Source organism: Halichondria panicea, chromosome 5 (assembly GCF_963675165.1).
Source record: "Halichondria panicea chromosome 5, odHalPani1.1, whole genome shotgun sequence".
Taxonomy (NCBI): Eukaryota; Metazoa; Porifera; class Demospongiae; order Suberitida; family Halichondriidae; genus Halichondria; species Halichondria panicea.
Window position 1 is genome coordinate 2,555,335 of NC_087381.1, and position 15,955 is coordinate 2,571,289.

The window sequence follows — 15,955 nt, forward strand, 5'->3', positions numbered from 1 at the left end:
TAGCAACATTCATTATTGGTCCCAGGAATGCACTCCTATATTCAATAGACACAATGGGGAACCACACCCATGCAATCTAAGAATAACAACAATGCACACACCAGACCTGCAACACAACACCAGCTCACATTATACATATTCACCTGGGATGCTGTAGCATCAATAATTGAAAGTACTTTGCAACCACTATATATAGGCCTTCATAGTTTTCCACAGTAGCAATATTTGAGTGTACATGTATAGGTACAGTTTTTGGGGGAGAATTATTTATGCTCTCCTAAGGTTTTCCTCGCGTTACCATAGATACTGTAAAAAAAGCCAGTATGTCCGACTTTACTGAGCCTGACTATAGCTAGCTGTATCTGTTGCCTAGAGAGGATATTTGGAGTTGTTGCCCAGTGAGTGGGCAGATCACAGCAATCCAGTGCTCAGTATATGGCATGTTGCATCATTATACCATAATTATATTGCACTGCATTATATGGCATAAGTAGATTTCTGAAAGAGATATCCTTTTGGGGACTTATACCCCACCATCCCACCCAATAACCCCTTTTATAGGCTACTACTTTTAAAACTAGAAGTGGGAAAAAAACCTAAAAATTTACTAAAATTCAGCAAAACTAATGAATACACCAAAACACAAGTATTTTATAATGACCAGTCAGACGAGTTTAACGTCATTGGGCAACAGGTTAGTTATTGCAGGCGCCCTCGTGCAACATGCCATATATTGCACTGGATGACATAATACCCGAGGGCATTATGTTGCACTCGTGCTGGGCAATAACAAGTATTAAGGTGCATAATTATTATGCATGTGGGAATACCTATCACAATTAGTCTACACAAGCTTCTGCCATTATTCGATATACAATTGGACAGTGTGGAGGACGAGATAGATACATAGATTATATATAGGTACTTGTAAACCAATTGAGCCTGAGGGCGCAAGCCAGAGATGGAAAGATTGGCTGTAATAATCTTGATTGAAAATGAAACCACATAGTGCATGACTGTATGTATGTACTTAAAGACAAATAAAGCTAATAATGACTATCAGAATCAGACGAGAGCATAACTCCAATCCGTTACTGTTATAATTGTACATATAATTTTAGTAGGATTATAATGATCACATTAAAAGGTGGTTCATAGGACAACAACTTCAAAATTGAAGCAATTGAGGAAGCACTTGACACTTAAATACTTAAGCTTGGTGTGCGAACATGGTACATTTAGTTTCATTTGATGAGAACCCACAATCATATACACATAGCTGCATGTGTCGACTGATTGTGGTGAATACGGCAAAATTAACAATCTTATGGGACAATGCCGAGGCAATATTAATTAATTGATTGCTCCACGGCCTAAAGTAGGTGTATATTTCTGATATGACATCCCTTCTCTGTTAGAAAAAAATATGTTCCTGGAGAGAATAACTTCATGTGTCTGACTATAGGATACTGATATCCCTAAAAAGTAAGTAAGGATTAATTATTCATTTTTATGTGATTAGGACACATCAAAAAACCAGAGAAAGTTTCCATATATGGAAAGACCAATCAAATTTTATGTTGAAAAAAGGGTTGACTTTGTTATTCAGAAGCACCTGGTGAATCCCTTGTTATTCATAAATGCAGCTGTTAGTCTGAATCATAATACTTTTAGTTTCATGTCAACCCACATACATGTAGTTGTGGTGAATGGTAGCCTTGAATCCAGGCCGATTAGTATTTTAATCAGCCGGCCTGGATTCAAGGCTAGGTGAATGATGGCCTATATACCGTATAGCGGGTATATTTCGAGGGTATTAATTTTCGCAGATTAACCGTTAGAAAGGTTTTCGCGGATTTATTTTTTGCGAATTAGTAGCCTTTCTGCAGCATGATTAATTATATAATTATGTACGTACCAAAAGCAAATATGAGACAGTAGCTAATTATTTTAATGCACATGGATGCGCGATAGACTGTACACTCGTTATGATAAAAACCGACCATCACACATTCTATATACCGTATAGCGGGTTATTTTCGTATATTTCGATTTATAGAGCATCCACACGAAAATGAAATTATTGCACGTATATAAGGTTCAACATCACTATAATTATTGAGCTGTACGAATTTTTTAAATAAGCAAATGGTAGTTCATACAAATTTGCACTAATGAAAATTACCCGCTATATACGGTACTAATCAGTCTGGCGATAAGAAAGTTAGCATGCACCTCTGTGTTGAAAGGCCCTTTGAAATGACGTACGTAGCACTTTCGTGAGCATAAAAAGGTTCATGGGACAAAAATTCTATCGATTATTCAGAAGCAATTGAGGAAGCACTTGAGACGCTTGTGAATCTTTCAAAAATGTAGTTACGGCATGTGTGCAAACTTTTAGTTTCATTTGAGAACTCACAATCATATACATGTAGCTGCAGCCATGCTTGTGTCAATGACACAGATTAATTAACTTCGATTGTTTTAGAAGCACTTGATGAATATTTGCTTGTAAAGCATTCAGAAATGCAGCCCTACTGTGTGCGTGCTAAGTTTCATGTGAGAAGTCAATAAATGTAGCTGCTTGTGTCAATGCAACAGATTGTAGTCAATTCGAATTTGAACGTATGGTTCAACCATGAAGTGCAAGTACAGAATGAGGTGGTTCTATTCCAAAGGAGCACTACTTGTTTTGTTCTGGTTACTGCTTGTTACATTTGTTATCATATCAATGATGAGTGTCTTGCCTTCCACAAAATATTCAACAGATGGCTACTGGGTATACGGTGCTTCATTGCTTCTGTCAATTTTGACGGTGCCACTAACAGGATGGCTGGCTGACGCAAAGTTTGGAAACTATAAAGTAGTAAGATTTGGTGTATGGCTTTTATTCCTTGCTACTGTTTTTAATTGCGTCTATAACTTAATTGCACCGTTTGTAGGTAACACTTTGGTTCTGAGATCGTTTGTGTTTGTTATATACAGTTCGTTTTTGGTAGGAGGTGTTGGTTGCTCTTTAGTATTGTTTCAACTGGGTATGGATCAGATGCCTGATGCTTCAAGCTCCAGCATTAGCAGCTTTATCACTTGGTTTGTATATTGTGCTATATTAGGAAGCTATTTAAGCAATGTTTTATATACTCTGAAGGTAGACTGTTTGGATGATTCATTGTTTACCAACTACCAACAGGTTTGGAGCTTGCTTCTTGTTCTGTCTTTAAGCTGTGTTCTTATTTCGGATTTTTGTCTCTCCAAAAATTGGCTAATAATTGAACCAAAATCACCAAACTCCCTCAGAACCATCTACCAAGTTCTCAAGTTTGCAGCCAAGCACAAAGCTCCCCTCAATCGCAGTGCTCTCACATACTGGGAGGAAGACATGCCTTCAAGAGTTGACTTGGGAAAGTCGAGATATGGTGGTCCATTTACTACAGAGCAAGTTGAAGATGTAAAGACTATGTTTCGTATTTTCCTGGTAGGCTTGTCATTAATGGTGATTGGCTTATCTACCTTGCATCCATACTATATCGATATACCCAGTGGCCTGAACAAATGTAATTCAAATATAGTGAGATCATTTTCATTTAATGTGAGTTTATGTTTTATACTTTGGACTTTATTGCACGAGTTTCTAATATTTCCACTGCTTAGAGACAGGCTTCCAAGTATTTTAAAGAGGATAGGAATTGCTTCATTTCTTTTTGTTGTCGTTAGTTTGATATGCCTGATTCTGAGCCTCATTAATTATCACTTTGAAGGAGGTTTGATAGCAATTGATTGGACCGTTTTTGCACTTTACGGATCAATGCAAGGATTGATTACTCAAACTTTTGCCACTTCAGCACTTGAATTTATTTGTTCCCAATCACCATACAGCATGAGAGGTCTTCTCACAGCATGTATAGCGGTCTTAGTTATTTCGTCTTCCATATTCAGTTCTGGTACAACTTTTTTATTGGAGAAATACACTTGTGAGGCAAGTTGTTGTTTTCCTATTTCTTGGTGTGTGGAAGTAACTCTAAGCAGTATTGGACTAATCTTTTACTGTGTTGTGGCTCGTCGGTACAAGAGAAGAGTGAGGGGAGATGGTTATTTTGCACAGACAATTGTGGAAGAAGTTTACGATCGTTATCTCACTCCAAGAGACAACTAGCTAGAGACAGACTGTAACATGTATAATTATATAGGTATTACAACTTTAGCAGTCATTACTATAATTATTATCATAGCTAGTGCATGCATGCATGTTGCTTTGCTTTATATTTGTGTATCATACACAAAAACATGTACATACTATGTACATGTTTTTAAGAGGTGTTCAGGGAGAAAATATCACACTTGAACAGCTAGGTGCTTGCTGGTGAGTAGTATACTATGCTGTTATCTGTAAAACCAGCGTGCATTCCGACCGTGTTGTTAATTCGTGTGTACACCGATGAAGTTGTAGTATAACCGAGTTACTTCATCTCATTAGTTTCATCAGCTCGCAAAGAATGGCACTTTTCTTTATAGGATTGTGTGGTTCACCATACCTTATAGCAGGTATAAGGTTTTGAAACTGAGACAATTGAACTATTATTGTCGATTTAAAATTTTAAACTTGACGATAGCATAGCATATCATTATTTATCACGTGGGATATGATGAAATGGTTATCAAACGGGATACCATTCTTTTCTCCTTAGCTTAAATCTGTATTTTATGTGGAGTGTGGCTGCAACTTCATGCATTGCCTACTGATGTGGCCGGGACTGAGTAGTAGACTGTAGTGAGCTAATTAATTTGTATAGGAAGAGAGACTCTGCATTACAATACAAAAGCCCAAGAATTAAGTTCGTATATGTAAAATTTTTATGGTCCAAACGACCTCACTCAACGATTCCCCCTCCTTTTCTATAGTGTCGTAACCAGTAGAACACATGCATGCATGCATCCACAAATTATTGCTATTCTTGTTGGGTAGGGTAGGACATTCACTGATATGCTGGGCCTCACCAGATCCTAGAGGGACATGTACAATTTTCACACTGCAACAAATTGCCTGGTGCATAGTGGCCACTATGCACCAGGTACTTTCAGGCACTGATTTGTTGCTTGCAACTGTTATAAGCAACCAGTTAGGGGTTAATTGGTAGATTATGCTGGCATAATTTTTGTATAATAGGCACATTTTTTGGTGAGAATTATGCTGGCATAATGGGCATCTTTAGAATTATGAGAATTAGGTTTGGAGGTTAATTATCTCCTTGGCATTCTAGATAGAGTTTTGCATGTGGCCATTATTTATAGTTTGATGTTATTTGTGCGACAACATGGAGTTTATGTTGTGCTTTCTTATGGAGGAATAATGAGGAATGGATATTTGAGAATAATGCTGCTAACATGAGCTTAATGCACATGTGCATGCAGTAGATTTAACACTCGTTATAATATATGACAAAACAACGACCATCACATTTCTACCATAATTTATAGCGGGTTATTTTCGTATGGTAGAAAGTATATTTCGTTTTGTAATTGCACTGCAATTGGTTCAACATCATTATATTGAGCTGTACGAATATTAAATGAGTATCAGTTCATACACAAATTTGCACCAATGAAAACTATCCGCTATACCGTACTAAGAAAATAGCACTTTCATGAGTATTCACCACTGTTAAAAAGGTTTATAGGAGTTCTTCGTTGAAGCAATTGAGGAAGCACTTCACGTTTGGAATCATATACCTACTGTGCAAACATTTATTTTCATTTGATAAAACCCACAATCGTATACACGTAGCTGCATGTGTCAATGCCTGGACTGATTGTGGTGAATACGGCAATCTTATAGGACAATGCCGAGGTAATTAATTGATCCACAGCTAAGGTATAGGTGTATATTTTTATGTCTTCTGATAATTATAACATACCTTCTCTGTTTGTCAAAACAAAAGATGTTGCCGGGAAAAGCTTAAGTCATGTCTGACTAGGATGCTGAAACCCCTAAAAAGTAAGTACTCACTGTACGGATATAAAGTTTCCACGTCTATATGTTGAAAGGCCAATAAAATGTTATGTTGAAAAGGGTATTCAGAAGTACTTTGCTTATTCATAAATGTAGCTGTTAGTCTGCACTACTTCTGAATGATAGTTTTAATTTCACATAGAATGTCAACCCACATAAATGTAGCTGCTTGTGTCAGTGCTGCCACAGGTTGTAGTGAATACGGCAAAGTTGAACGTATATGGTTTAACCATGAAGTGCAAGTACAGAGTGAGGTGGTTCTATTCCAAAGGAGCCCTATACTTGTTCTGCTCTGGTTTCTGCTTATTATCTTTGTCATTGTATCAATGATGAGTGTCTTGCTAATTGCTTTTATAGTTTAATTGCACCGTTTGTAGGTAGTCCTTTGGTTCTGAAACCGTTTGTGTTTGTGATCTATACAGATAGGAGGTGCTGGATGCTCTTTTAATTAGTATTGTTTCAACTGGGTCAGTTGCCTGATGCTTCAAGCTCCAGCATTAGCAGCTTTATCACTTGGTTTGTATGTTGTGGTATATCGGGAACCTATGCGGTGTTTTATATACTTCAAAGGCTTATACTGTTTGAATGACTCAAGCACAACATGTGTTATAATAATTATAATTATACCGTATCACTGGAAAGTTTGGTGGGTGTTTTAATTTGGCCATTACATCCTCATATTTAACACAGTTCTCGGTATTTAAACTGGCCCAGTTAATTATACTGTATACACTGTATCCAGCTATGCACCATGACATATTATACGCACTGCTCTTCCTTTGATCTCAGAGGTCAAAAGGCAACAAGTATACACATTCACAGCATGAATAACAACTGAGTCAAATTAATTTCTGCAGTTGTGCTTCTGATTATAGCATCAAACAGTCAATACTCTTTCAACAGCTGCTGATGATGGCTGCATGCGTGTACTGTACTAGCAACACAATGCAATTTGCCATGCATGCATGCACTAGTGAGAAAACGCAATTTGCCACTAGTGAGAACATTGCTAGAATGCTCACATTAAGAATGTTCTGGATCTTCATGCGTATAATCATGTGCTGAGATCCATGAAGTAGTGATAATACTGAGTGCATGGGAAAGGTTTATGGTTAAAATACACCCATATGATATATTGAACCACATCAAAGAAAGAGAAAGATATAACACCACCTTTGTGTTGAAAGGTTCTTTGGGAAACTTCCCGGTATTTACTAAGTGAATTTGATGTAGCTATTATAATAATAGCACTTTCAAATTGGGGAAATTTTGCTTGTGAATCAATTGATTTTCAATGCACATGCATGCAGGCTAATGAATTTTAATGAGGCTCATCATTCAATAACCGTTAGCAAGAAAGATAAAATTTTTTCTGTTTTATCGAGGTTTGATAATCAATATAAATACACACAACACAACACTCATTTTTATACCGTCAATAAGAAAGTTAGACTTTATGTTGAAAGCCTTTCCAAAGCCCTTTGGAAAACCTTCCAATGCATAACATTAATTATCGATACAGCACTTGGTGAATACATGTGTGAATCATTGGAATTGCTGCCTCACTCTATATATGGCATACCTTTAGTTTCATTCTGGTTTCTGCTTATCACCTTTGTCATCACATCAATGCTCAAAGTTTTTCCGAGTCCTTCCACAACATTAACAAATGATTTATACACTTGGATGTATGTTGTTTTATTAATTCTGTCGCTTTTGGTTGGGCCACTGACAGGATGGCTGGCTGATGCTAAGTTTGGAAACTATAAAGTAGTAAGATTTGGTGTATGGCTTTTATTTCTTGCTACTGTTCTTAATTGCTTCTATCACTTAATTGCAGACAACACTAGTACTTTGGCCCTGAGATTATTATTGTTTGTGATATACATTTTGTTTTTTGCAGGATGTGTTAGTTCCTTTTTGGTATTGTTTCAACTGGGTATGGATCAGATGCCTGATGCTTCAAGCTCCAGCATTAGCAGCTATATCACTTGGTTTATTTGTAGTGGTGTATTGGGAGCTTATTTTGGCAATTTCTTATATACTTTGAAATTGTTCTGTTTGTAGGATGTTTCATGGTACTCCAACTACCAACAGGTTTGGAGCTTGCTTCTTGTTCTGTCTTTAAGCTGTGTTCTTATTTTGGATTTTTGTCTCTCCCGAAAATGGCTAATAATTGAACCAAAGTCACCAAACTCTCTCAGAACCATCTACCAAGTTCTCAAGTTTGCAGCCAAGCACAAAGCTCCCCTAAATCACAGTGCTCTCACATACTGGGAGGAAGACATTCCTTCAAGGGGATGGACCTGGGAAAGTCGAGATATGGTGGTCCATTCACTACAGAGCAAGTTGAAGATGTAAAGACCATGTTTCGTAATTTCCTGGTAGGCTTGTCATTAATGGTGATTGGCTTGCCTATTTCCTTGCATCCAGGCTATTTTGATATACCCAGTAGTCTGAACATTGTGCTTATGCGCGGCGAGGCATACGATAGTGTGTGTGTGTGTGTGTGTGTGTGCGGTGTGTAGACTGCTATAGCTGGTCAAGGGTCAATTACGTACAAGTATGAGCTTCTATAAATATATAGGCTTCTATAGTCATGATTTCAAAATGTGGATTTCAAATTACGCTTCGTTCTCAAGTTATGGCTATAGTTTTGCTTATAATTATACTTTAAAGCCTATTGCAGTATTTTCTGACTCGTGTGTAGCAAAATCTGTCGATATAATTTGGCTATTTTACTTAGTTGGTTTAGTTCTGCACTAGAACACTAACTATTGGTAGCTACAAGAGTGAGAAAAGCTACTTTACCGTATCCTAAGTCATCTCATGAAAATAAACCATGCATGCATGTATTGATACACCTTATTCTACATTGTGTAGTTTTGAAAAAAGAGTTAGTCACTCTAACAAAGAAAAAATGGAGTTCAACTACACAGGAAGACAAGACCAAAATGCAAGAAGAGGTTGAGCTGCTCCAATCATATGCAAAATCTGTTGGGGATCTACGGTATCGTTTTGAAAACTATGGTTTTGTAGAGGCATCGAATAATATGTATGTAAACGATTTGCTTCGCTTTCTCACTGTCAGCCCTACAGTAAGCGGCCAAACAAATGCACAAATTTCTGTTGTTTGCCTGATTGGCCATGGTTTTTCCGAGGATGGTGCCAAGCTGTTACATGAACAACCTGTTCCTGATGGAAAGGTTAAAACCCCCTGTTTAGAATTGGATTTTAACGACTGTTAAAAAAGCATGGGCAATGACAAGAATTACACACCCCATACAGTAACTAAGTATGCATCTGTTGGGGACGTGTACGCATTTCATGCCGGTATTTTGTCCCCAAAATGGATCATCGATCAGCTAAAGAAACGAGATAAAGAATGGGGCATTGATAACCTCGTGATTATTGTCCTTGATTCGTGTTATTCTGGTCAATGGGTTGCTTACTTTGCTTGGTACTTTGCTGACCACGCTAATAGTCTAGAACACACGAAAATAATCGTTCAAACTTCTTGCGGTCGTGACAAAGAGTCCTGTGGTGGCTTTTTCATCCCATTGTGGAACAAGCTTCAGACTACAAGTGACCTTCAAACTTGGAATCGTGATCAAGTTGTTGATTCCCGAACTCGTGAACATGCACTAAAGCAACATCCCTCACTGTATTCTAATATTCCACTTACAGACATTTATGGTGGAGTACGTGAGGTAACATACCTTCTCAACACTTTTCGTTTTTTCAGTAATTCTCTCAGTGACTTCTTTCAGAATTTACCTACAATTCGTAATGATGGGGTTCCAAACCCCCCTCTCCGATGCAGGACCAGAATTCTTGAAGAAGTCATGTTTGCCTCGAGCAAATTACATGCACCGGCATAATAACAGTTTCAGTTTTTTTCTTGCACATAATTATAATTTATCTCTCGTATTAAATGTAAAGGCAATCGTAAAAAAAAAATCAACGCTTATAATAGTAACACAGTAATTTATATGTTATGGTCATACAGTCATCACATAATTCATTATTATTTGTACTGTCACTATTATATTTACATGTACCCCTATAATTAATACAATGATTATTATTCTCTTTTTATAATGTTTACATGTGTATAATACATCTCTCTCAATACGAAATGATCATAAGTTAATTATATACACAAATCCGAGAAGGCATGCACAAGAGCATTGATAGTTAATTTGGCCAATGCTCTGATTATTTTCACAGACCATTGTATTTATTGGTTGTGGTTTTGGCTGTAGCTGTACTACTAGTGTTTCAGATTCAAGTGGAAGTGATGCACTACGCTAGTGCTGCTGTGTCAGTGTGGAACAGTACTCTTACCACAAACCCTCAAATCACAGAGTGAGTGTGTCAATGCATGTATAGCATGTCTATTTCGCAAATAATCCAATTTTAGTTTGATGATCATGCAGTGGATCCATCTCATTAGGAGAATTTGTTTAGTTGCTTAGTAACTAATTGCATGCATTGTGTGTGGCAATGTGCATTATATCACTACGGGTGGATTGGTGTTACAATGAGACATTAAGACAACCCACTGGTGATTGACTCATCAGCGGACACGTACAGCAGTGATGGAGAGACGTGTGCTAGACCTATTTGATAAACTGTACAACATGTATGTGGTCCAGGTGAGTACTCATTGCATACGAAGTTTTGTGTCTGTGCCTCCTTAGCGCAGTCGGAAGCGTGTCAGTCTCATAATCTGAAGGTCGTGAGCCTCCTTGTTAATGTTTCGCTCTAATTAATACGAAATATATGACTGTATAATGTACACGTATTTACAACTCCCAGCATTGAGTCTGATGGTACTGAGAGTGTTATTATAGCGGATGAAGGGCTGGACAGTGAGGGCAGTATTGTGGGCACTTTCTCTGAACTACTCCCCTACATTGATATTGGTACTACCGTCACTGTGAGTTATGGTACTGTATGTGTGGTTATTTGATTGCTTCCTCCGGCCAATGATATAGCGTGGAGTGAAAAGACGTGAAACATTGCTAAAAACTGTAAAGTGTACATGTTTTCAATCATTCTCTTGATGCAGGTGTTGAGCTCATTGTGGTCCATCCTCTGACAACATGGCTGTTGCCTTATCATTCCTCTACACACTGCTGCAGCTATTCTTCAGTGGAGGGACTCAGAGGAGGTACGCCAATGTCAAATTAAAACATCACGTGGGCTTATGTTTTACATGTAAAACTGAGTTTACCCTCGCGCCCCTGGGTTTATACATCACCACTAGCTTCATCCCCTTCATATCACAGCAGAAATTAGTTGAGCTATCGCGCCCCAAACAAACCAGCTTGAGAGAAGAGATCCAGGGTTTAATTGCAACCTTTGACCTTTGTCAGGCTTTGATTGCATTCTTCAAAACCACAAGATATTGAGCTGGGTTTACATTTTGATGCACTAGTTTGCTGTACTGGATAGATCTAGGTATAGAAAGCTTTCCAAGCAAGCAAATAACCGATCAAGAGCAACAGAAACGGTAGCTGCTATAATCCAAGCAAAGGTCAAGAACCCAGGACAAGATGATTAATTTTTCATTAAAAGTGACCCTGTTGACCTTAATTGGCTTACCTCCTCTGGGAGGGACTTTCCTAATCAATAGTGTAGGCTTGTAAATAGGATATTTAAAGTACTCATTTTTAATATCGAATAGCTGGTATTTGCAGGAGACAAAATATTCGTGGTTTTCATGGTTGGAGCTCTGATCACGAATATTTACCCACGAATGAAGCGACCTTGCCTACCTTTACCTGCAGTGCAAGCAGCAACCACAAATGTTTTGCCTCCCCGAAAATTACCGGCTATACGGTACACTACATGTTAGGTTGCAGTAGCTGCCCACAGATTGTAGTTTATATCACGGGAAGAACTGGTCTTGGTCCTAGGAACTCACTCATGTTGCAATGTATTCATGACATATAGATTGTGTTCTTGACTGCTCTGTTCTACCTGCTGAGTTACTCTGAGCAAGACTACCTCCCTGGTCATGGATTTGTTCCCTCACTTAACCCTCTCCCCCAATGATCCCACAACTGGTGCCCCAATCGAGGTCGGTGTGGACGGAGATAAGAAGAAACACGGCAAGACTTTCTCACGGCAGTAAGGTGAAGAATGGAGATGTTTGGGTCCGATAATTAAACTGTAGTAGAAAACATTTCCTATTGTTAAAGCCAATAGGCTTGTCTTAATAAGAAGGCTCCCTGCACATGTATTCTTAAGTTCAACATTAAAGTTTTGAGTGTCAACAGTAATAATTATAGTGACTAAATTATAGTGATACAATGTACATGTACTGTACAATTTCATAATTGTGCGTACACTAGTTCATGACGTTGTGATGATATACTGTACATGCATATCTCTCTATAGGAGTGTGTTCCATGCAACGTTCAGACGAGCATTCTGTTTGTAGTTTCTTTCCAGTTTCCTGATGAGTGGTATGGTCGCAAGGGCGTACATGGGCATCGCAAGTGGGTCTCCCTGAGTGGTTCCCTCTTGAGATAGTAATGTGTCTCCATCCACGAACAGTTCGGTGGGGGCTCTGTAATTGTTAATTAGTATGATGGCGAGGGGTGGACACAGTCTTTGAATATTATGAAGAGCAACTTGTCTGTTAAGCGAGTTAAAGGCGTTGCTGGCATCAACCAGGAGCACACCTTCGCTGTCATCTGATTCAAAGGAAGTTCTTACCGCATGCACTGCAGCTTCAATTCCAGCGATCTGTCCCCCACACAGTTGAAGACATCCAGCGGTGTCTTGTATGTCCTGCCTAGTAATGGAGAGGACTGCTTTAGCAATAATCCATCAGGCAGTGTCTTCAACACCTATAGGACGTACACCTGGGGTTTTGTCCAGGGCGATAAGCCTGCAGGCAAGTAGGGGTGAGATAGATTTGGGATCAATATAAGATGTGCAGATCCTCCTTGCTGCCAGACTGAGCGAGTTGCATATGTCAGCAGAGGCACCTTTATATGATGTACATATTCTTCTCCAATCGTGTGCGTCTATGCCCGATGGTCCCGCTGAGCCGGTGGTCCTCAATGCGTTATACCGCTACGTCTTCTGCAACGTAATGTTATTTATTATAAACGTACGTGGTTTTTCATACAAAAACGTACGTGCCAGGTTATATATATCTGAAACACCTAGCAAGTGACAGAGAGACTTGCACAAAAAGCGTATCTGGCTAATTATTACATTAAGAATAGATTGGTTTACTGCTATAAATACATCTATGTATCGATCTCGTCTTCCACATTGTCTAATTGTGTATAATTATATATCATCCGACTAGAAAAACATTTGCAATGTGAAAAATTGCTAGAATTGGTCGGGGGAACCACCAAAAAGCGTGGAAACAAGAAATCAGACGAGAGCATAACTCCAATCCGTCACTGTTATAATTGTACATATAATTTTAGTAGGATTATAATGATCACATTAAAAGGTGGTTCATAGGACAACAACTTCAAAATTGAAGCAATTGAGGAAGCACTTGACCTTAAGCTTAGTGTGCGAACATGGTACATTTAGTTTCATTTGATGAGAACCCACAATCATATACACATAGCTGCATGTGTCGACTGATTGTGGTGAATACGGCAAAATTAACAATCTTATGGGACAATGCCGAGGTAATATTAATTAGCTCCACGGCCTAAAGTAGGTGTATATTTCTGATATGACATCCCTTCTCTGTTTGAAAAACAAAAGATGTTCCTGGAGAGAATAACTTCATGTGTCTGACTAGGATACTGTATCCCTAAAAAGTAAGTAAGGATTAATTATTCATTTTTATGTGATTAGGACACATCAAAAAACCAGAGAAAGTTTCCATATCTATGGAAAGACCAATCAAATTTTATGTTGAAAAGGGTTGATTTTGTTATTCAGAAGCACCTGGTGAATCCCTTGTTATTCATAAATGCAGACTTCTGAATTATATTACTTTTAGTTTCATGTCAACCCACATACATGCATCTAGTTGTGGTGAATGGTAGCCTCGAATCCAGGCCGGTTAGTATTTTAATCGGCCGGCCTGGATTCGAGGCTAGGTGAATGGTGGTCTAGCTTAAGGGCCACTATGCATGCATCAGGCATTTATTTTGTTGCACTGTGAAAGTTGTACGTGTCCCCCTACAGGGATCAGGTGATGCCTGTATATCAGTGACTATCCTGCCGTACCCAATGAACTAGCCGCTGCTTTCGTCCTAACCATGCACTATAATTATTATGGTACGTTAAAATAATAAGTAATGGATACGAGTATTACTATGTACGAAAAGCAAACTGATATGAGACAGTAGTAATTAATGCACATCATGCACGGTAGATTGTACACTCTAAAAAACGACCATCGCACATTCTATATACCGTATAGCTGGTTATTTTCTTCGATTTATAGAGCATCACACGAAAATGAAATTATTGCACTGCAATAGGTTCAACATCACTATAATTATTGAGCTGTATGAATATTTAAAATACGCAAATGGTAGTTCATACAAAATAATTTGCACTAATGAAAATTACCCGCTATATATACGGTACTAAGAAAAGGACGAAAATATAGGTGCAGTCAGACGATAAGACAGTTATCATGCACCTCTGTGTTGAAAAGCCCTTTCCCATGTTAAGTGACGTACATATACGTAGCACTTTCGTTAGTATTAAAAAGGTTCATGGGACAACAATTCTATCGATTATTCGGAAGCAATTGAGGAAGCACTTGAGAAGCTTGTGAAACATTCAGAAACGTGGTTACTGTAGCTATAGGTGTAAACTTTTAATTTCATTTGAGAATATCATATACATGATGATGTAGCTGCAGCCATGCTTGTGTTGATGCCACAGATAATAACTGAAGCATTTGATGATTGTAAAGCATTCAAAAATGCAGCCCTACTGTGTGCAAACTTTTAGTTTCATTTGAGAATATCGTATACATGATGATGTAGCTGCAGCCATGCTTGTGTCAATGCCACAGATTATAACTTCCAAATAATTGATTGTTCAGAAGCACTTGATGAATATTTGCATTCAGAAATGCAGCCCTACTGTGTGCGTGCTTATAGTTTCATGTGAGAAGTCAATAAATGTAGCTGCTTGTGTCAATGCAACAGATTGTAGTGAATTCGAATTTGAATTGAATGGTTTAGCCATGAAGTGCAAGTACAGAGTGAGATGGTTCTATTCTAAAGGAGCTCTACTTGTTCTGTTCTGGTTACTGCTTATCACCTTTGTCATCATATCAATGATGAGTGTCTTGCCTTCCATAAAATATTCAACAGATGGCTATTGGATATACGGTGTTTTATTGCTTCTGTCAATTTTGACGGTGCCACTAACAGGATGGCTGGCTGACACAAAGTTTGGAAACTATAAAGTAGTAAGATTTGGTGTATTGCTTTTATTCCTTGCTACTGTTTTTAATTGCTTCTATCACTTAATTGCACCGTTTGTAGGTAACGCTTTGGTTCTGAAATTGTTTTTGTTTCTGATTTACGTTTTTTTTATTGTAGGAGGTGTTGGTTGCTCTTTAGTATTGTTTCAACTTGGTATGGATCAAATGCCTGATGCTTCAAGCTCGAGCATTAGCAGCTTTATCACTTGGTTTGTATGTTGTGCTGTATTGGGATCCGACTTAAGCGATATTTTATATACTTTGAAGGTATACTGTTTGGATGTTTCATTGCGTACCAACTACCAACAGGTTTGGAGCTTGTTTCTTGTTCTGTCTTTAAGCTGTGTTCTTATTTCGGATTTTTGTCTCTCCAAAAATTGGCTAATAATTGAACCAAAGTCACCAAACTCCCTCAGAACCATCTACCAAGTTCTCAAGTTTGCAGCCAAGCACAAAACTCCCCTCAATCGCAGTGCTCTCACATACTGGGAGGAAGACATACCTTC

General features: G+C 38.2%; 1 long non-coding RNA gene across 1 annotated transcript; it reads left to right on the top strand.

Annotated features, from left to right (window-relative positions):
• The first annotated feature begins 11,081 nt into the window (after positions 1 to 11,081).
• Positions 11,082 to 13,328, top strand: LOC135336712 (uncharacterized). Its single transcript, XR_010394909.1, has 3 exons — positions 11,082 to 11,183; positions 11,969 to 12,150; positions 12,416 to 13,328. It is a non-coding gene; the product is annotated as an uncharacterized LOC135336712 (long non-coding RNA).
• Positions 13,329 to 15,955: the final 2,627 nt, after the last annotated feature.